Below are 9140 nucleotides of genomic sequence, written 5' to 3' on the forward strand. Positions count from 1 at the left end.
AAAAACCTAGAAACTTTAAAAAGAAAATTATTAAGTTTTCAAAGTCAAGCAACAAAAGGTTAGAAAATGCAAGAAATAAGATTGCAATCTTAATTTGGCCCCCTTGTGTGCATGCATTATGATATATTCTTTAATTTCACGATCACATGCTATTTTTTCCACAGGGTCTCTGACTCATTCAGTACACGAGACCTGCTCTGGGACTGAATAAGGGGTGTGTGTGTGTGTGTGTGTGTGTGTGTGTGTGTGTGTGTGTGTGTGTGTGTGTGTGTGTGTGGTGTGTGTGTGTGGACTCCTGCTTCGTTTGTTGCAGAAGTTGGAAGGTGTGCAGTGAATGAAGTAGGGCGCTGCAGGAAGAGAAAGGGTGGCTTCATGGTTAGGTAGTTCTATGCTGCCTTGGAGAACTGGATTCTATCCCTGTCACTATCATGCAACTTCCTGTGGGATACTAGTCAAGTCACTTCTACCAAACAGATCACAGGTCACTGTTTGCTTGACTTGTTGCCCTGTGGTCTGATTTGCAGAAGTGCTGAGCACTTACAGCTGCAACTGAAGTCATGGGAGCTGTGCTTTGAACATACAAAGGGCTTTATAATGCCAAGTTCTTGGAAGAATCAGGTCCTAGTTGTCTCAAATTGGGTATTCAAAATTAATGGAAACTTTTGACCATAATCTTTGACCTTAGTTTCATAAAATGGGTATTATACCACCCCCTCATTTCATAGGGTTATTGTGAAGATTAATTATTTAATGTTTATGAAGCACTTATATACTAAAAGTATGAGTGCCACAGAGCAGCAGTTCTCAATAAGGAGTCCAGAGCCCTTTGGGGACTGAAAGCAGGACTCAGGGGGCCGCCAAGCATGGCTGACATTAGACTTGGTACAGCCCATTGCAGAAAGCTGAAGACCCACCATGTGGGACTGCAACACAGGACCCTGAGCTCCACCACTTGGGGCTGAAGCTGAAGCCTGAGCAACTTAGCTTCATGGTGCACCCCGTGGCATGGTGCCCCAGGCAATTGCCCTACTTGCCACCCCCTAACACTGGCTCTGGTTTTTATATGTAGAAAAACAGTTGTTGTGGCACAGCTGGGTCATGGAGCTTTTATAGTACGTTGGGTGGAAGAGGCTCAGAAAGAAAAAGGCTGAGAACCCCTGCCACAGAGGAAATTATTTGATTCTGTCTTCAGAATAGGTTTGAATTTGTGCAGTAAATAAGACTCACTGAACAGTTAGGATAAATAAAATATTGAATAGTTGCTAATTGGAGAACAACATCCATCCCGTGCTTTGAATGAGGCAGGGTCTTGTGGAAAAAAATAAAGTTTAATCACATAATTAAAGACTGCATCATAATGCATATGCACAAGCAGGCTGAATTAAAGCAATCTTAATTCTCGATTTCCTAACCTTTGAGTCCTTGATTTTGCAATCTTAATGTTCTTTTAACATTTTTTAATGTAATATGCATATAAGACATTCATAAACCAAAATGAAATTGTCCATAAGGGTGCTGTACTCATTTAACAAAATCAATTTCTAAATGGGTTCAGTTACATCAGTATAATTTTCTTGTGTAGAAAGGCCTAATTTTCCTATCCAAAGGCATGGCTACATGAACATTTACTATGCAGCAAGATGGGGTCTAAATCTACAGCATTCCAGCATGCCATCTGCTAACTGTCTGTGTGGACCCTGCTGATGTGCACTAAAAGTTCCCTAGTGTGCACTGTAAGTTTTCATGTAGGCATGCCCCAAGATGGTATATGGTTGTCAATAAACTAAGACAGGAATACAGTATCCTGTGTCCAACTCACTCATTTCTCTCCCAACAAGGAATTAACGCATCCCATTAATCAAACCCTTTCTTGACCATTTGGAGTTCACTGAAAGTTTAATAAGAGTTAAATCTGCCATTTAATTTTACTTTGAAAGATAGTTTAAAATAATAGATAATGCAAAATGAGTGGTGTAATTTACATAAACTTTCAAAAATTCTGTCATGGTTTAAAATCTAGTTGAGATACAGTAAACAGTGCACAGATAAATGTGCAGGCCTCAACATGGAAAGAAGTTAATAGTCAGATGCCCCATGGAATAGTATAGACAAGACTATTATTCAAAATATTTATTAACAATCTGAAATAAGGATGAACTGCATGATGGCAACATTTTTTGACAAAAGGGAAAAATGTGGTGTTTTAGTAGTTTCTAGGGAGGAGTTGACAAAATTAGGCAATTTAGCAAAAAAATGGCAGATTAAATTAAATGTAGACAAATGCAAGATTATAACACTCAACTAATAATTTATCTATTCCATGTTACATGAAAGCTTTCTGAATTCATTCTGCCTTCTAAAATGCTCGGATTAAATCCTGGTCCCTTTGAAGTCAATGGAAAAGCTCTCTGTGATTTCAATAAGTTCAGGATTTCACCCCTTTTCTTTTTTAACAAACCTGAAAATGTACAGGTAAACTAAAAAGGTATGCAGGTTTTACATGTAATATTGTTCTAAATAGGTAAAACAAAAGTATATGGTTCAATGTTGTTATATACTGATGGGTCCACATGTAGTTGGTGCAGAGTTTTTCTACATATACATAAGTGACTATTTGGTACAGAATTATTAGGATCTGATAAGTGTGCAGGTGGTGGTTATTTAGTGTATAAGTAAGAGTCTGACATTTCTAAAGAGAACTTTTTAAATTTTAGCTTGAGGCCTTTGCTGACTATTTATTGCATATTACAAGAAATTCAGTGGTTAAAACCCAATACTTGCCTTTCCCCAAAACCTACAAGAACTCGGCCAATTAATAATAGCTTGGTGGGCAGCTGGAAATACATGCCACTTATTTTATCTATTTATAATTATCAGGAAAAATAGTGGAATTGTACGTTTGAATACAAATATTGTATATATTTGATATTGCTCTCCCTCTACCTTTCATATTTCTCTTATCTTCTTAGGCTCCAATCCTTCAAGTTACAGATCCCTGTGCCCACACAAAGCCCACTGAAGTCAATAGGACTTTGTAGGCACAGAATCTACCCTTACGTTGTAAGTAAACTCTTTAGGACAAGGACAATGTCTTAACATTACAATACACTTCAGTACATAGTACAGTGGGCCTGTGATATTGACTGAGGCCTTTAGACATCAGCATAATATACATTTAATAATAAATAAGTAGACCAGCAAAAATAATGAACCATAAATTAAATTTAAAAAATTATTTCAGTTTTAATAATTAACAATGTTATTAGGAAAGCAGTTAAGGAAATCTGCTATTGGAAAATATATGAACTCAATATTAAATAGTAAGTAAATAGCACATGGTAAGTATTCTGTAGTATCCCCTTGGGAACTTTTGCCACTCTTAGCATCTCCGGAAACAATCACAATTTGATTACGAAGAAGACTCTCCATAGAAGCATATTCACTTTCCAAAATGGAAGTTCCTCTCTTTCTTTCAAAAGTTTGTAATAATGAGATGAGTATGGTAAGCCATCAAAAGGATTATGCTCTAAATCTTCTTCACATGGTAAGCCATCACTAACATCTCTTCCTCATCACCATTGCTGGACTCAAATAATTCTGAGAAGTAGTGTTTCCCTGAAGAAAAGGTTAAAAACTTAATTTCTCCTTCATATATTTTTCCCAGCAATGAAGCACTGGTGCTGGAACCCTAATGGAGACCTTTATATTAATAAATCATTCATACTCTACAAACGTGAAGAAATCCATTGCTACACAGTTCAGAATAAATATTCCCTGAGTCCTCAGTTCAAAAGGTCAGAATACTTTCTGTCCTGGGCTGTTCTTTTTGATGTCTTTGTCTTTTTGCTACCTCTGAAATTATGTAGTAATATATATTTTAAAAGTTCTAAAAACCAAAACACACAGTTAAGACGGTTCTGCCGAAAGATATTTTAACACAAGTCAATTTCTTTCTGCATTTTAACAGCCTGTTTACTGAAGTCAGATAATTAATAATAGTTGGTTTGTTTCCTTTCACTGTTGTCTGTGGCTCTGAGACCAGTTTGGAGAATGATTAGATGAAGAGTGTGCTGAGCCTGACCTTTATCACACATGGCTGCATCCTGACTGATTGTGAATAGAAAATTACAGGTGTGATTATTGTGACTGTAACCCTTCTGCCAGTCAGAGTCGGCAGCAACAAGGGCTGGGCTCAGTATCTAGAGGTTCCTTTTCAACAATACAAAACCTGGCTTGAGCCCTCACCCAGTGTCCTGGGACAATTACACACCAACCCCTGGGTGCCTGGGTGCCTCTCAGAGGCAATACTTCCCATCTTGCAAGCACAGAATCTGAGTATAGCAAAGAAACTTTTAATAAAAGGTGGGAAGTAACTCAGCATTAATTGGGGAAAACATTGCAAACAGGGTTCATAATTAAGGCTATGATTATGTCACGGAGGGCACAGAATCTGTGACTTCCATTGACCTCCATGACATTTTCTGCCCTGGGGCTGGAGCTCCCAGCCAGCCCTGCCCCAGCAGCTCCCAGCCCCCGCTCTGATGGAGGGACCCTGCAGCTGCGCAGCCATGACAAGCAGCAGGGGGCTGGTGGACTCTGCAGCTGCTAGGCCACAGCAGGGGGCAGGGGACTCCCTGCAGCTGCCCAGCCACGGCAGGGGGCGAGGGACCACCCACAGCTGCCCAGCCACGGCAAGACTCTGCAACTTTCCAGCCGTGGCAGGCAGCGGGAACTCTCCAGGGGATTCTGCAACTGCCCAGCTGTGTTGGGCAGCCGGTGAGCTCTGCAGCTGCCCAGCCGTGGCCAGTAGCTGGGAGACCCTGCAGCTCCCAGCTGTCCTGGTGGTGAGGGGACCCCACAGCAGCCCAGCCCCGTGGGCAGGGGGACCCTAGAGCTCCCATGTACCATAGTGGTGGGGGGCCTGGGAGCCCCAGCAGCAGTGGGTGCTGAACCCGTCTACTCCTTTTGTCAGGGATATTTTTCGTGAAAGTCAGGGACAGGTCAGGGGCTTCCATAATTTTTGTTTATTGCCTACGACAAAAATATCCATGACAAAGCTTAGCCTTATTCATAAGCATAAACTATGAGCAAAAGACGCGCCCTCAGGTAAGTTGGGTAGTGTCCTTTTCCCTCAGATTCTTAAGTCCAGCAACCAAAAGTCTCTTTAATGTGCCTGTCCCTTCTCTGCATCCCACTCACAGTTGTTGTCCTTGGTCAACGCAGACGCAGAGTTCAGAAGCGCATCTGCAGAGCTCACCTCCCACCCTGGGTGGAGGGGGAGATAAGAAGGCATCTAACTCGCTCTGCTGCCCGGGCACTCACTCGCTGTTCCTCTTCGCTGGCCACCATTCCACATAATTGGCCCTTGGCACCTCTGCGCCAGCCACCCTACTGGCTGATCACCATCCCTCTCTGCTGGGCTTCGCTATGATCCTCTTAACCACCCAGGCTGCTGACCGATCACCTCACCCCTGCACCAGCCACTCTGCTGGCTGATCGCTGCACCTCTCTGCTGGGCTCTGCTTCGCACTGCTCCTCTCTGCAGTCACCCTGCTGGCCGATTGCCATGCCTCTCTGCAGGGTTCCGTTCCAGTCCTCTCCACCAGTCGCCTTGCTGGCCAATTGCCATGCCTCTACACTGGCTGCCTTGCCAGATGATTGTCGATCCACCAGGATGTCTTCAGGTCCCACCACTTAACACAGCTCTCAGTGTTCACAGCTGTTAGTGGGGGAGCCTCACTGCTGGTGCACACCGGACAGTCTCTTGTGTAAGAGATACTGTCCAAAGCAGGTCTAACTCTTAGACCTAGGTATCAGTGATTTCAGAGTTCTGCAGTGTGTAATGAGTCTCAATTGAATCTAAATTAGCTCTTTTATTACATAGTGGAGAGAGAAAGGGTCAAATGGTATCTAAGACCCTTAAGCAGGACTCACCTTCTCTCTCCACTCACCAGGCTTTGAAATCCATGTCCCCTGCCTAGTGAGTGCCATTTTGTTGAGGGTGAGTCTCTCAGTTGGGGTATGCCAAGTACAGTTCTGCTGCCCTTGATTCACACAACAAGGATAACAACCCTTTATTACTCCTGCACCAATAACAAGGAGACTAGGGATCCAACATCAGCCAAAAGTTATCATTTGGGCAAGCAATCCCATCATGATGGATGTGCCCTTGCGAACAAGATCAGCTCCTAAAGTCCTCTTCCACAGCTCATCACTAGATGTCAGGGGAGAGCTCATTCAAAACATGACTGTGAAGATGGTCATATGGTTATCCCATTATGATTAAGGCTATGGTTTAGTCATGGGTATTTTTAGTAAAAGTCATGGACAGATCACGGGCACTAAACAAAAATTCACAGCCTGTGACCTGTCCTTGACTTCTACTATATACCCCTGACTAAATCTTGTGGGGAGGAGGGTGATCTGGGGGCATCACAGATGCTTGTTGGGGTAGCCCGATGGCCCAGGACTCCTACTGGTTCTGGGGGACGGCGCAGGCAGTGGAATACAGCCCGAGAACCGGGGAGATTGGCAGGGCTGGTAGGCTCCCTACCTGGCTCCGTGCCTCTCTGGAAGTGGCAACATGCCCCTTGCTCAGCTCCTAAGTGAAGGTGTGGCCAGGCAGGTCTGTGCACTGCCTCCGCCCAGAGTGCCGGCTTTGCAGGAACCATGGCCAATAGGAGCTTCGGGGGCAGTGCCCGCAGGCGGAGGCAGTTCAGAGCTGCCTGGCCACGCGTCCGCCTAGGAGCTGAGCAAGGGGGATGCTGCCACTTCCAGGGAGCCCGCTAGATAAGCACCTCCCAGCACCTGCCTCACCCCCTCTCATGCCCCAATCCCCTGCCTTCTCCCACACCCAAACTCTGCTGCTGCTGCGGGCGAAGCGGTGGTGGTGGCCTGAGACTGCCCCAGCAGCAGCTGGTGCAACTGGTGCAGGGGCTGCCTGAGCTGCCTAGGGGCCAGGCGCACCAGTCACTGCAGAAGTCACGGAGGTCCCAGAAAGCCATGGAATCCATGATTTTCATGACCTCCATGACAAATTCGCAGCCTTAATTATAATGGATGTAGAAAAAAATTGTGAAAAAGCTGAGAGGGTTCACCTGTGATACAACTGCCATATGAAAATATCATACAATAATAAAGCTTTCAGTTTCAGGACAAGTATTCAGAAAACCTTTTAATTAATACTATTTTGCAGCCCTTTAGATAAGTCAAAAGAGGAAAGGTTTTTATATATATTAAAATATTATCAAATATGTGAGACCTTTCACAGCCTTTGGTCTATTTAGTTCTGAAATCTCAAATAATTTCTTAAAGAAGGAGCACAGATATGTCAATTGTAATATTTCAAGCCAACCAGAATTCAACAGAAAGACAAATAAGAACTTTAAATAACTCCAGGTACTAGCACTCATTTGACTCAGTTTCAACAACTAACAGTGCACAAGGTATAAAATATTGTCATTTGAATAAACTGATAATAGCACAATAGAGGCCCTGATCTTGACCGGGTCGTCTAAGCACTATTGTCGAACAAACAGTAAATAATAATATTTGTAAAATTCTAATTCTGGAGGTGGCCCTCTTGTTGAAAAGTCATAAACTACGTGACAATGGCAGTGCGGAAATCCACCTGAAGCAAGCTAGAAAATATCATATTATCTAGCAGCCTTAAGCATCCAAAACCCAGTCCAGACAAGTTTAGTTGCATGTTGCCCACCAAACAGACTGCTGACTGCAGTGCTTAATTTGTGCCAGGTATTGCCAGGGCTGAGCCCCGGCACCTCTGGACTTGCCGCATCAGTTATGAAAGTAAATCATTGCTTGAGGCCCAGCACCTCTTTCATTACAAATTAAGCACTGGCTGACTGGTACTTAAAACTCTTGGATGCAATGACTGATCAAGTTGTCCAGTCTCAGAGTGAAGACAAATACTGATCTCCCTGTGGGAAGCATCTCTGAATGACAGAAGGAACAGATGATTTGTCTGCCCACACTTCAGCTTTGCTAAATACTTTCCACAGCTGCATCTCAGCCAGCTGTGCCGCAAACTGCACATCACAGAGACATGGCTAATTCTGTATGTTGTGCTGTCCCTGAAATGTTATGGGATGTAACTGTGACATGTACAAGGACTGCTAGAACTGTTTTCATTTTCAGCATAAGGTTGGACACGTCCAATTGTCATGCACTAGAGATCAGTAGCTTGTCCTTGAGAGGAAAAAAATGCCTTGGCGTCACATTGGCTTTTCATATGTTTAGTTGCAGCAGCCAGCACTCCCTCTCCTCAAGTTCCGCATAGACCCTGGCTACAAGTTAAGTTTTGGGATCAACATATTTTCTTGTTGCTCATTCAAAGCTGAAATTCAGGTTGTGCCGTGGCAAGTAAATAAATTTAAAAAAAAACTATCATTAATAGGCAACAGTCAGTTTAAACAAGTTTCCAGATCTCTTGAATAATGGTTTAAAAAGCCAGAAATATATTTGAAAATTAAATATTAATTAAATAATAATTGTTATGACTGTTAAACCTTTAATAAAACAAGGTAACAATCAGTTTAAATTCTCTTCCTTTACTAATTCCATAAGTCATTTAATTTTTTAGCCAGATGGCCATTTTTATACTAGGCTCAGAAATACTGACAGGATATCCTTTTATATTAGTATAGAACAGAACCTTATTAGTTTGAATAAATGAATGGAAGATCCATTGCAGATGAGTGACAAATTAGAGCCTGTTCCCATTGATCTCAACACAAGTTTTGCTACTGGCTTGAACTATGTTTATATGTTGTATCGTAAACATTTATGGTAATATTTTGTAGCACACTAGTAAATATGTATTATATTTTGTAGACTTAATGTTGATATGTGGGTACTTTCTACAGTTCGTGCTATTAAATCTTTGTTGAGAACCAGGGAGAGCTTTTTGTGATAAATTATGGCGACATGGATCAGTGAGATTGTGCTATATGGTGTCCCTCCCCTTCCTGGAGCTGATGGCTACCAGACTGCAGGCTCTAGTGCAACCTTCATCTCTTGCTCCTAAATCAGGGCCTTAGTCCCCTTATCATTATCAAGTCCTGCAGAGCATCCATTCTTTGGACAACTCAGAGGGTGGCTGGAGCATATCACAGGCAAAC

Source organism: Gopherus evgoodei, chromosome 7 (assembly GCF_007399415.2).
Source record: "Gopherus evgoodei ecotype Sinaloan lineage chromosome 7, rGopEvg1_v1.p, whole genome shotgun sequence".
Taxonomy (NCBI): Eukaryota; Metazoa; Chordata; order Testudines; family Testudinidae; genus Gopherus; species Gopherus evgoodei.